The sequence below is a fragment of the Podarcis pityusensis genome, assembly GCF_964106645.2.
Source record: "Podarcis pityusensis genome assembly, chromosome: 1".
Classification (NCBI taxonomy): domain Eukaryota; kingdom Metazoa; phylum Chordata; class Lepidosauria; order Squamata; family Lacertidae; genus Podarcis; species Podarcis pityusensis.
The window spans coordinates 63,015,775-63,029,582 of NC_138028.1; the positions used below are offsets into that span (position 1 = coordinate 63,015,775).

Below are 13,808 nucleotides of genomic sequence, written 5' to 3' on the forward strand. Positions count from 1 at the left end.
ACAGGATTCCTTCCAAGAAAAGGGAAAAGTTGACAGCTATGATCAGTGGGCTATGGCCCAATCCAAGTTGGGTCACAACAGGAGCACTACTACCATGCAAGTATATGATACAAGATTAAGAAATGGATCCCAAAATGCATGCCTGGGTTAAAAGTGCGTCATGGGTCTGAAAAAATTGTAGATACTTGTTCTAAACCATGTGCTACAGATTATGTATCTTTTACTGGGCAGTAAAAAGAGGACCAAAATTCTGAATCTTATTAACTCTGTAAAGTATTTTCATGCTGGGTTTTATGTGAGAACCTTATCTTTATTTTAACATCCCCTAAATGTCACTCCTGGTGGGGTTTTTTTTTTTTAGAACTCTTCCCATGACATCTAATTTTGAACTTTCTTTTAAAACAAACATACTAAATACATACAAACATACATACATATTTTCATGCAGCTCTGAAGGATTATTAGTCTGTACAAATAGAAGCTATGATCTTGAACAATGAAGCAAGAGTGCTGTTCTTAAAGTTTGACAGAAATGTCTGGTGTTTTTCAAAAGGGAAAAATGTGCCTGGGCCTGAAGACAGTTAAAGAAAACTATTTCTTCAGTCTCTTTCCCTACTTTGATCTTTACTCAACCAAAGAAGAAAACTGGGGCTGAATTTATTTCTTGAAACATGGAGATACCTTGTTTCCAAAAACTGTGGACCAGACAGTGTTTTTCAAGACTGCTTCATATATGGAAACCATTAATTCTGGGCAAGTTAAGCACCGTTGTTCCATTGATTTCAGGTAGAGAGAAATCAGTGGAGCTTCACTTTGCTAGATTGTGGATACTGCAAACCTTCCCTGCAAATCTTGTTTTATTCATCTGATTCTCATGCCATGGAAGTGCCTGAAGAACTAATCTTTTATTCTATTCCATGTTACTGTGACAACACATGAATGTAGAAACTGCTTGGAAAGGGGAAGATCACAGAGCAAGAACCACACCAGCATCCTAGCATTGCTGAGGGGAATGCCTTTGGCATGATTCCTCCCATATGAGTCCTACTTAAGCCAGGGAAAGTGGAATAGAGCTATACAGAAACAGCACCTACATATATCTCATAATTTAGCAAGTTCTTTATCTCTATTAGCCAAATCACTGCATAATTCAGAGATCACATAATCTTATGGTACTTTCCTAATACTTAACCAATTTTTGTTTGTTTTCAAAGTTTCAAGATCCATCATACACAGAATAGTTCTAAAAAGGTCAACTGTAAGAAACAAACAAACAAAGACTTTATTTCCGTAGCCAACAGGCCATAGCATCAAAGGACAAACACCGACAAAAGTACATTACAAATATAGTTACCATATAATCTTATGGCCTATTAAAACCCTAGGTTATAAGTCCCCAAGAGCTATGGATAATCATTCCCTTATGCAGCAGATGCCTATTGACAAACTTAATGGGAGTGTTTTTTTAGATGTAAAGGGGTCACTGGACACCATGGACCCAACAAATCTACACCATGGAGGGACAGAGAATTAAAGCTGCTGTCCTGGAACATTGCAGGATGGCGTGCTAAGAAAAGCAATCAACAACTTACAATGTTTCTTAAGCGAATTGATATCATCCTCCTGCAGGAGACCTGGCACAGCGACCCCATCCTGTTCAATGGGTATTCTTGTCATTCCCTATTCGCTACTCCATCTGTGAGGGGAGGTAGGCCTAGTGGAGGTTTAGCCAGCCTTATCTCCTTAGAGCTTGAACATTCCTTAAAAGCCCTCCTAAACTGCAATTCACTAGCCACGGCAGTCCTACTCAAATCTAAGAGAGATGCACTGGTAGTGGTCAATGTCTATCTGCCCCCCTGCCAAAAAAAATCTATTGTGAAAGCTAACTGGGCAGAGTTAGAGGCATTCTTAGAGTCCACAGAATCTTCCCACCCTTCTACACCGATTATAATCGGGGGGGATTTCAACGCCCGTATGGGAATTGATGATAACAATCTTTACAGTCAACTGTAAGAATAATCATGCTCCAAAACGAATCCTTTGCTCATCCATGGCAACTGACTGCTTTACCAAAGCTGTTGCATCACTAGTGGACAATACTCAGGTGTGATTACAAAGCCAAGTTATCATAAGATGGTTTTTCCATGCAAGTCTTCATATGAAACATTTTTCTTCTAAATGTGTCCCAGCAGGGTGGCACTTGTTCCTTTAGAAGCAGAACTTTCCGGCACAGTAAATTCCATCCAGTTGTGACCATGCAAGAGCACATTCTTAAGAAATGCCCTGTGTAGCAGATGATTAACATTAAACGCCTACTTATTTTTCCCGTGGGACAGGTCACATGGTCTAAGGCTCCTCTGCGACACATAACTCCAGATACAGCTACAGCTTCTAGGTGGCAATTTTCATAATTTCCACAGCTTGAAAATGCAGTGGGAAACTGAGGCAAGTAATGCCAGGTAAGTTGTCATGAGAGCCAGTGTGATGTAGAGCGTCAGATAGGGACCAGAGCAGTCCTCACCAGCCTAGTGCCGTCCAGATGCCTTGGACTACATCTCCCATCAGTCCCACTCAACATATGCTAGCCAGGGCTAATGGCAGTTGCAGTCCAAAACATCTGGAGGACACAAGGTTGGGGAATGCTGGACTAGGGGGAACTGTTTTCAGATCCCTGCTCAGTCATGGCAGGGCCATGTCCCTGCTTAATCTACTACTACATGGCATGCAACAGGGTGGTGCTGGGGAGAAGCCATGTGCACTGCCCTGAGACCCCTGAAGAAACAGCAGTATAAAAATATAATAAATAGTTGCTACATGCAACTGTAGCAGGCACATGGGACAAAACCTTATGTTGAAGCACTCCCGCTTAATTGGGTTGTTATGATGGCCAACGTGGGGCTGGATGGAATAAGTAAATTAACCTTTCTGTAAAATGATATTGTGACAGTAACAAAAACACGTAGTGCACTGTAAAGGAAACGAGTTCCAGATTTTCATTACACATTACTTTGGATATTTCTATTTTAAAGTTCCATTTTACAAGCATTCAGAAAATAGAAGGATAATGGTAATGAGTCATAGTTTTGCTGAGTTATTATGTAATCTAGAAAGGAGTGTGCTTTATTTCAGTTGGATAAGATTCTTTTCCACTTGGATCTCATGCAACACCCATTATAAATTCCATAGGATGCATCAATCAAGCAAACACTGCTGACTTAAATTTGTTTCAGAATTACATCTGCAGCTGCAGAAATGTTTAACTCCAGGATTTCTATCCTCACTCAGTTCGTTTTGAAATATTTTCTTTCATTTTTTTTCAGAATTAATTACTACAATTTGAGAGTGTATTTCATGAGAATTTAAAATGAAATGCTGGCAATACTTCATTAGACTGGAATTGGTTGATGTCTCTCCTTGCTGTTTCATTATCACTGTCTCCACCCCTATAAGTAGACAATTTGTGTAGTCTGTGTGCTATAGGAAGCATGGTATATAGAAAGGCAGGGCACTTCCATATGACCTGAATACTGAGCATTCATTCCGGTTTATTTGCTAGATTGGATGACACCGGCTACTTAATGAGCATTCATTCAGATTTGGTTGTGGGGAGGTTAGATGATGTTGCATCAAAGCAAGTGTTATCCCACATTTTCCAATGCATTTTGCCATCTATACTAAATGCCATCTAGACTTAGAGGGAATCCAGTCGGCATTCAGGCCTCATCATGGGACTGAAACTGCCTTGGTCGCACTGGTTGGTGATCTCCGGCAGGCTAGGGACAAAGGTGAGAGCTATTTCCTAGTTCTGCTGGATCTCTCAGCGGCGTTTGATACCATCAACCATAACATCCTTCTGGACCATCTTGAGGGGCTGGGAGCTGGGGGCACTGTCATACAGTGGTTCCGCTCCTTCCTCCTGGGCCGTGTTCAGAAAGTGGGGGGGGGGGTGAGTGTTCAGACCCCTGGGGTCTCACTTGTGGGGTGCCTCAGGGTTCTGTCCTCTCCCCCATGCTTTTCAACATCTATATGCAGCTGCTGGGAGAGATCACCAGGGGGTTTGGGCTGGGTGTTCATCAGTATGCGGATGATACCCAGCTCTACCTCTCTTTTAAATCAGAACCAGTGAAGGCGGTGAAGGTCCTGTGTGAGTATCTGGAGGCGGTTGGAGGATGGATTGCGGCTAACGGATGGAGGTTGAATCCTAACAAGACAGAAGTACTGTTTTTGGGGGGCAGGAGGCGGGCAGGTGTGGAGGATTCCCTGGTCCTGAATGGGGTAACTGTGCCCCTGAAGGACCAGGTGCGCAGCCTGGGAGTCATTTTGGACTCACAGCTGTCCATGGAGGCACAGGTCAAATCTGTGCCCAGGGCAGCTGTTTACCAGCTCCATCTGGTACGTAGGCTGAGACCCTATCTGCCTGCGGACTGCCTTGCCAGAGTGGTGCATGCTCTGGTTATCTCCCGCTTGGACTACTGCAATGCGCTCTACGTGGGACTACCTTTGAAGGTGACTACAACTAATCCAGAATGCGGCAGCTAGACTGGTGACTGGGAGCGGCTGCCGAGACCATATAACACCAGTCTTGAAAGACCTACATTGGCTCCCAGTACGTTTCAGAGCACAATTCAAAGTGTTGGTGCTGACCTTTAAAGCCCTAAACGGCCTCGGTCCAGTATACCTGAAGGAGCGTCTCCACCCCCATCGTTCTACCCAGACACTGAGGTCCAGCACCGAGGGCCTTCTGGCGGTTCCCTCACTGTGAGAAGCCAAGTTACAGGGAACTAGGCAGAGGGCCTTCTCGGTAGTGGCACCCTCCCTGTGGAATGCCCTCCCACCAGATATCAAAGAGAACAACTACCAGACTTTTAGAAGACATCTGAAGACAGCCCTGTTTAGGGAAGCTTTTAATGTTTGATGTATTACAGTAGTTTAATATTTTTTTTGGAAGCCGCCCAGAGTGGCTGGGGAAGCCCAGCCAGATGGGTGGGGTATGAATAATAAATTATTATTATTATTATTATTATTATTATTATTAGTGGGTGGTGCTGTTGTCTAAACCACTGAGCCTCTTGGGCTTGCCAATCAGAAGGTCAGCAGTTCAAATCCGCGTGGTGAGATGAGCACCTGTTGCTCTGTTCCAGCTTTTACCAACCTAGCAGTTTGAAAGCATACCAACGGAAATAGAAAAATATGTACTGCTGTGGCGGGGAGGTAAACGGCATTTCCATGCGCTCTAGCTTCTGCCGTGTGTTGTTGCACCAGAAGCTGGTCACATGACCCAGAAAGCTGTCTGTGGTCACATGACCCAGAAAGCTGTCTGTGGACAAATGCCGGCTCCCTCAGCCTGAAGCGAGAGGAGCACCACACCCCACAGTCACCTTTGACTGGACCTAACCATCCAGGGGTCTTTTACCTTTTATACCTATATATGACTTAGGCAAAGTCAACTTTCTTTATAAAGTTACCTTTTTTATATGTGACTTACAGAACAGAATTAAGACATATTATGAACAGATTACAGCACTGAGTCTTATAGAATAGAGCTACCAACCCAAATATTTAATTTCCTATACGTAACAAAACTGAGTATGAATTAATTTTCCAGTCTTGTTGCCAAAATGGCTGTTAAAATCTAATTCACAAAACAGTCTTTTAAGTTCTCTACTACATCTGCTCCTGTTTCCATCAATCACACTACCCATTCTTAAATCCAAGTAAAATGTTGCAGTCTTTGATAAAGACGTTGGCTTTACAGTATTAAAACACTGGAGATATTCCATATGTTATTTCTGGTGTAACACTGATGAATAGGCTTTACACTTGGTGGTGTTGATACTTGGAGCTTGATTTCACTACTTGCAACTCCACAGTGTGCTGTTCCTTAATTCTGCACTTATGCAAAGCCATAATAGTTTGTCTTATTGGCTGTGAAATCAACTAGTGTACGTCTGAGGAGCAATGAATTATGAATTTGCAAGAGCTGAACATTGAATTGCAAAGTCGTGCAATTACCAGTTTCTTTATCTTGGCTGTATTGTGTTAAAAAGAGAAGACAAGTTTTTGCACTTTCCAATTTTGTGACATCTACTGGAGATTTGCGCTGCACGTCTATAGCTCTACTATATGAACTTAGGCTAGATTATGGCTGAATGCTAGGAGAAACTTCTTCGTGGAAAACAACTGAACAATAGAACCTAGGGATCTTATTGGTTATCGTCATTACATATCTTCAAGCTGAGTAGATGGTCATCTGTGGGGGTTGTTCTAGTTCTGGATTACCTTCCTCTAGCAGGGGGCTAGAGTGAGTAGCCTAGAAGGCTCTGAAATTCTACATAGAAATTACATTGGAAATTTAGATCCTATATAGTTAAACACATGGTGCAATCTGAATACAGGTATAAAGACATAACAAGAGAAAGTTGTAGAGGTTGCCTCTGCTACTGGGAAGTATAGCAGTGGGGGGTGGGTATCAGCCTTCCATATTGTGAGCTGCGCTTTGCCTCCTAGCACCACAGCAGACCCAATTCTCCCTTTCCAGAGGAAAAGTGAGAGGGCAGCTGTTCCCTGCAATCATTTTATGCTCCCCACATTCACAGGCCTGTTCAGTGCCACCCAGAATGAGATGAGGTGCTCTTGCTGTACAAAGGGGGGGGGGGAACCTTCCCAAGGCCAAATCCTAAGCCTCTCTATCTGGCTCTCCACACACCCCTCTCCCTGTGTGCTTGAACGGGATGGATTCTTGCTTGTCCAGAAACAGAAGGGTGTGGGTGTAAAACCAGTCTATTGTACAGAGATAAAAATGGCCCTTTTACTTTATTTATTACATTTACATCCTACCTCGTTCTCCAATGAGCTCAAGGTGGTGCTCATGGTTTCCCCTTCCCCATTTTATCTTCGCAAACAAACCCTGCCAGGCAGATTAAGCAGAGGGGCAGCGACTGGCTCAAGGTCACCGCACGGCCTAGTGGGGATCCCAGATCCTAATCCGATGCTCTAACAACTACACCACCCTGCCACTCTCTTTGTTTGCCTCTGGCGCCACCCACCACTGGTATATGGCCCGAGGAAGGTTGCTTAGAAGGCAATGCGGCCCCGGGGCTGAAAAGCCCTCTCAAGGAACGGAGAGATTCCTATTCCTCCAGCCGGTCGCCCGCGGGCGTTCCTGGCTCGCGGGATGCGACCTCGAAGGGTGTCTATCTTTAACTGTATCGTTGCTGACAGCAACTCCTTCCAAGCAACAGGTTTGGGGGCAGCACTAAAAAAATATCCCGGCATGCCCTGCGCTTTGAGCTTCTCTCCCGGGCGCGCATACCATCCCAAACGAGAAGGGGTGCGTGCGCGCGACCGCGCGCGCGCAACTGAATCACCGCCTACCACCTTTGCAGCTGCTCTTTGAGGGCGAGCCGGCGAACTGACCTTCGCCTTCTCTGCTGCGGCTTGCTTGCCTGCCTGCCTGCCTGCCTGCCTGCGCCGTTCCTTCCCTGCCTCGGCCGAAGCCGGCGGCGGTGGGAGGACCCAGTTGGCCGGCTTTGCCCAGCTGTAGCGTCAGGCAGGTAAGAAGCCCTCCCACCCGCCGCAGCCCGCGCGCGCTGTTTGGAAAGCCCAGCCTGTGGCTCGGGAGACCGAAGGTGGCTGCGTCGCCTCTGGCAGGCGCTTTAGGGCAGAGTTCATGGGTGGCTCCTCCTTTTGGCCTCGTCGCCGGAGGGGGGAGGGAGGGAGGGAGAGAGGAGGATCCTATTCCTCAACTGCTTGCTAGCACGGTCCTCTCCGAAAGTTAACTCGGCGGCAAGTCCTGCAGAATTCAGCGGGGACCTATTCCCAAATAAAGTGCAGCTGGGCTTGCAGTCTTAACTCCTGCGAAAGGGGTGGGGGAACCAGTGGAAACCCCCACCACCCCCACTATTGGGTTCTTTCGGGGGCATCGGGACCTGCATGTAGAGGAAAACCTTGTACAACAGACCTTGTAGAAAAGCTACTGAGGAGATAGGAACCTCCCATGGGTGAGCCTGGGCTGAGGCAGCCATGGGCATTTCCCTGGTACAAATCCACTCCATATACAGAGGGAGCCGTAGAAGAGGCATGGGGTGCCACAAAATGTTGCGAATGGAGTGTGCATGCTCAGGGGCCTGGCCAGCTTCCAACCTCGCCCTCTATCACACACCATTACGTTCCCCCCTTTTCCATTCCCCCTGTCCTAGTCAGCCAGCCCATACAAAACTTTTTCAGTACTCTCTGTTCTGCTTTTGGGTGTCCCCCCCTTCCACACTTAGGTTCCTCAGTGCCCCTCCCTTTTTTGCACTTACGCAAACTTTTGGGCTGTCCCAGACTTGATGCTACTTGTGTGCAGGTGCATAAGGAACCACACTATGTGAACATATTTGCATTCAGTAAGCAAGATGATAGGAAGCAAGTGAGTCATTTTCAGACTAAAACAATGAGTCCCGTATTCAGGCTTATGCTGCACGTATGTGGTGTATGGTAAACGCCTCTCCATTTTGCACAATGATGCAGGTAGCCAAATGACCCTTGTGCGAGAGAGCCATATGGTATGATAGCTGTGGGAAATGGTGGGGCCTTGTTTTCATGTGTGTTTGTTTTGAATCATTGTCATGGATCCAACCTGGAACATGCAATGCAATTATAAATAACAGTGCAATCCAAACCCAAGACCTGTCAGGATGAGCAAGTTTGGAAAAGGTGGATCTTCAGCTGTCCTGGCTCAGCTACGCCAGCATAACTCACCCATCCCAACTCCGCCAGGGATACAACTGTGTATCTCCCTCAGTCTGGCTGAGCTGGGTCTCAGCCAACGGAACTTAAGCCACCAGAGCACATGCCAGTGTAAGTTCCCCAATACAAGTGTTTCAGAGTTGTGGTCAGGACAAGGAGAGACTTACAAAACCTTTTGGCAGTGTACATTTCACCTGGTTTGCCAGGTCATGTAACTGATCTGTGAAAGGTTTTTTGAGAAATGTGTAGATCAAAATTATTTCACTGCAGGGATGCTGACTTAACTTGAACTGGTGTCTGTCCCGCCAGCTTCCTGTACTTAAGATTGCACTATAAATGAACATCTTCAAGTAGCTTTTCTTCACCTCTCAGGAATCTCATCATTTCAGTTACTGAGAATCAGAGATCAAGGCTTCCAGGTCATGAGGTGTGACGTCTAATCAAATTTGAGCAAGCCCTCTGCACCTCTCAAATTATAAATGAAATTTCGGATTCTGAAATGCTTCTTTGAGGACGGTTGATGGGGCATCACTACCGCTAGCCCACCACAACATCTCAACACTGGATGTTTGTGGCAGTTCAGAATTTCCTCCTGTGCCTGAAACAGCATTAGCATCTTACAGAGCTGTTCCTTAGCACTGAATTGGGTAGAAATATGGCAGGACAGGGCAGGACTGGGAACAAGCTGTCTGTGTCAGCCACCATGAATTCATATATTCCTTGGTAAACATGGTTATCAGAATAAAATGCATGGAATGTGTTTACTGCCGGTTATGTTTTAATATGAAGGGATTTCTCGTAGACTCTGGGTTTGGTGTCTTCTTAGGACGAGAGGTTGTTTAAGGTGAGTTCTTTACAAAGTGAGGTTGTGATGCACAACCCTTTTACTCAACAGGAATCCTGCCAATGTCTATGTTAGTGTTCCAGAATAAGTGGGCAGGAGCTTGCATTATATCCATACAGGATATTACTAGGATCACGGGGTATTTAGCACATTTTCACCCAATGTACATTACCTAATTTGTTTCCATATCCTTGCAACAAGACACTACAGGATACATATGGACTGTGGCTATAATGTTACATTTACTCAGCTTCAAACACCGGGGATGGTAGCACACTTGATCCGAATTAAATGGTAATGTGTACATAGCCTAAGTTTCTCTTCCAAAAACTTTTAATGAAAGAGAATTGTAACTGGCTTTGTAATACAGAGATTTTTCTTTTTCCTGACCTCATCAGCAATTGGCCAATCCCCTAGAATGCAATAATTTGGTTTATTTGTATTTAACTACAGAGTTACTGGTAATAAAATTACCCATCCTTTTAACAAAACTGACCCTTCTCTGATCTCTTATATAAAAGAATATTTGACAGGGTTGCTTCTACATATCCCAGGCATAGGTGGTCTTCCAGGTCAGTATGGTTTTAATCTAGTAAAAGTATGAAATACTGTAATAGCGCAAGTGTGCCAAATATTGCCTTGTAAAGAAGGAATAGTTAAAGCATATTTCAGCTAGACATTTTAAATCTCACCTCATATATTTTGAACTCCCACTTCCTTTAATGGTCAGATCTTGGCATCCTTGCTTTCTCCCCATACCCCCCTCCCGGTCCTCTTTCTTCTAATTTTACTTTGGGATGAATTTAATGTAGTGCTATGGCAGTTGTTCCATCAGCTTGCCAGGCAGAACACCACCCCCATGCTGTGCTGGGGGTTCTCCCACCCCCACCCTGTGCCAATTGTGGGGGGTGCAGGGGAAGGAAAGGGGAAGAAAACCCTGTTGCACTAGTGCATGCCCTTGTGTGGGCTTCCACTAGTAGGACTAGTGAAGCCTAGTGAGTAGGTGAAGCCTGCTCTTTGTGTTTAAGGCACATTTTGCTATGCCTGGTTTTAGGACTGAAATAGCCTTGGTTGCTTTGGTGGGTGGAACTAGAGTCCAGAGCTAGGCAAGGGGAGTGTGACCCTGTTGGTTCTGCTGTCTTTTGATACCATCAACTGAATGCTTACATGAGCGTGTTTCATGACAAAAATGCAAAACATCTTTACTGCTTGGATGCATTGCTCAGGCTACAACCATTCTTTTCTGTAAGCTTGCAAAGTTTATCTTTTCAGCCTTTAATAATTCAAAAGAGGTATTAAAAATACCTTGTGTGATCATTCATAAGGGATCAAAATAATACTATTGGAAGTTGAATGGTGTGGTGATTTGGGTGTTTATATGTGCAATCCAATCTCATGGGTATTTCTAAAATATGTATTGAAATGCAGAGTTGTAGGACTACTTTTCAAGTTTATTCCTAAACTTTTGACATCACATTGTCACAGTGGGGCACATATAGGAGCAATCAATAAAACTTTTAAAAAGGAATTAGGAGCCCCCAAAGATCCTTTTGGCATAGGGGTGTCACAGTGGGTGACCCATTGGAACAGTAAACAAAAAAAGAATCCTTTTTTAAACTTCTTTTTAAAATGACAGATTTGGAAGGGAAACTAAAAACACTGGGGGCCATATGTTTGGCACAGGCTTCAGGTTAGATATTCCTGTTCTAGAGTAATCTCGGTGAGCATGTCTGTTTTATATGGATCATTATAGGCCACCCCAATCTTTGCCAAGTGGTAGCAAGATTCCAGGGGTCATGGCTCTTAACCAGCATTGTATATCCATTGGGAAATCAAGGCACAGCAGAGAGTAGTGTCTTTAAAAAATATGGTTTATATATATATATTTACACCTGAATGTTGGTATGGGGGTTGCAGAATATCACACCCCAAGAGTGTCTCTCATTGCTCGTCTCATAGCTTCAGTAAGCTTGGTTCCAAAGCATCAGCCAACCATACATAGCCCCTGGTCTCTTGGTGCAGCCTCTCCTAGCCAGCATGCATGTTTTGCCTGCTTCCTCCCTTCTTCACAGCAGCCTTTGCAGAAAACAATTCCTTCCCTTCAGCTTCAAGCATCCTCTCCCCGTTGCCCTGGCAACCTCTGTCTCAAAAGTCTCCTTCAAAAGGCACTTTTTCCTGTGGTGACATCTCACCCCCTGTAATCCAGGCAGCCTGATGCTGAATCTCTCACCTTTTGTCTAGGTAATAACTCTGTTATTACCTGTCTTTGTTCTTGAATGGCCCCTCTCTAAACCCAGCTCCTGAGGAAGCTGGTTTGACTAACTTTTTAAGGCCTTGCTAAATCCATTGATCAAACCCCAAATTTACTAATTTCAGAAATTATGGGGAGAACCTGGCACCCAGGAATTTGAGGGGATCCTTGCCCCCTTGCAAACCTGTAACAGTACAGTTGTACCTTGGAAGTCAAATGGAATCCGTTCCGGAAGTCTGTTCGACTTCCAAAATGTTTGGAAACCAAACCACTGCTTAAGATTGGCTGCAGGAAGCTCCTGCAGCCAATCAGAAGCCACAGAAGCCCTGTCGGACATTTGGGTTCCAAATAATTTTCACTAAGCAGAACACTCACTTCCGGGTTTGTGGCATTTGGGAGCCAAAATGTCCGAGTACCAAGGCGTTCGGGACCCAAGGTACAACTGTATTAGAACTGCCAAGCTTGACTAAGATATTGACAGCCCCATTCATTTGCAATTGACACCCATTTATTGCTACTAATGAATTTAAGAAATGGAAAATTTTCTGCCAGGAAAAATTCCCAACTCCACATCACTGCTCCTTCTCTCTTTATGGACCCCGAGGCTAAATGCACTGTTATTTTTTAGTGAGTAGCTGATCAGGATTTGGACCGTGGATAAAGGGATTAAAACAACAACAACCCCTCCAAAATTGGCATGCCCCCCCAAAGATACCTGAATAAGAGCTGCTAATGAAACTTTGTGGTAGTACTTCAGCCATCCCTCATCTGCAAAGATCATCCTTTGCATACCTGCAAGCAGCTGTCCTTATTCCTTGGAAGTAAGCCACAGCACCAGGACTGAAAATGAAGAAGAAGAAGAAGAAGAAGAAGAAGAAGAAGAAGAAGAGGAGGAGGAGTTTGGATTTGATATCCTGCTTTATCACTTCCCGAAGGAGTCTCAAAGCAGCTAACATTCTCCTTTCCCTTCCTCTCCCACAACAAGTACTCTGTGAGGTGAGTGGGGCTGAGAGACTTCAGAGAAGTGTGACTAGCCCAAGGTCACCCAGCAGCTGCATGTGGAGGAGCGGAGACGCGAACCCGGTTCCCCAGATTACGAATCTACCGCTCTTAACCACTACACCATACTGGAGAATTAAATGTGTTGGTTTATTTGAAACTGCCATTAGTTGAAGCTAATTCTTGTGTCTGGTGTAGATTAATTTTGTTCTGAGCATTTGCTTTGCGTCAAATAGACAAGGAAGGTGGGTGGAGCATTAATTGCTTGCCCCACTTAAAAGGATTTAAATTTTTGTGCAACGATTTGAAGCAGGATTATGGTAAAGTATGAAAATATGTACTTGCGGTCTGCTTCAAATGTAACTATCTAAGCATCAGTGAATATTTTAAGAATTTATAGCCTAGTAAACATGTAATATAAAATTCGGTCACAAATTATCTTCTTGTTGTGTGATGAGCCATTCTTCAGCTGGAATAAATCAATGGTTTTCCTTTGATGTTCACTCCGCCCAGTTTCAGTGGAAGACACAATAGAAATGTGGTCCAGAGAGCTGGATTTTATTCCTTTTCACAGCTGCAAAAATGCCAATATTTTTTGGACTAGTTACATGTACAAGGATGCTCCTGCCTTGGTATTTTTGCCACAAATAAAAAGCTGAAACGTGGTATACTCCTAGGTCCAAGTCTACTGCAAAGGTCTGGAAACAAAGCATTTTAAAGACTTTTGCTTGGAAACGCGGCCCTTCAAGCCTCGCTATCAGGCCCTTGGGACTCTTCCCCCGGCTTCGTCTCTTCAGCCACACCCCCTCTTCCCATGCCACACCCTTCATTGTCCTTGCTTTGCACTCTTATTGAGTGGTTTGTTTTGTTTTGTTTTGTTTTGTTTTGTTTTGTTTTGTTTTGTTTTGTTTTGTTTTGTTTTGTATGGCTGATATGTGACCTAGAATTCTGACAATGCCTCTTGCTTCCCTGGATGGAGGATAG

The 13,808-nt window shown here is 44.5% G+C and overlaps 1 protein-coding gene across 2 annotated transcripts in view; it reads left to right on the top strand.

The window, feature by feature from the left end:
- The first annotated feature begins 2,252 nt into the window (after window positions 1–2,252).
- The window catches only part of BBOX1 (gamma-butyrobetaine hydroxylase 1), a 37,252-nt gene continuing 25,696 nt past the window's right edge, over window positions 2,253–13,808 (top strand). Inside the window, exon 1 of one of the 2 annotated variants that reach the window (XM_080983584.1) lies at window positions 2,253–2,459. The gene's annotated coding sequence lies outside the window, so the exon portion shown is untranslated. Of the gene's footprint in view, window positions 2,460–7,411; window positions 7,554–13,808 lie in introns of those variants that run through there. The other variant, XM_080983583.1, reaches the window with a different exon arrangement.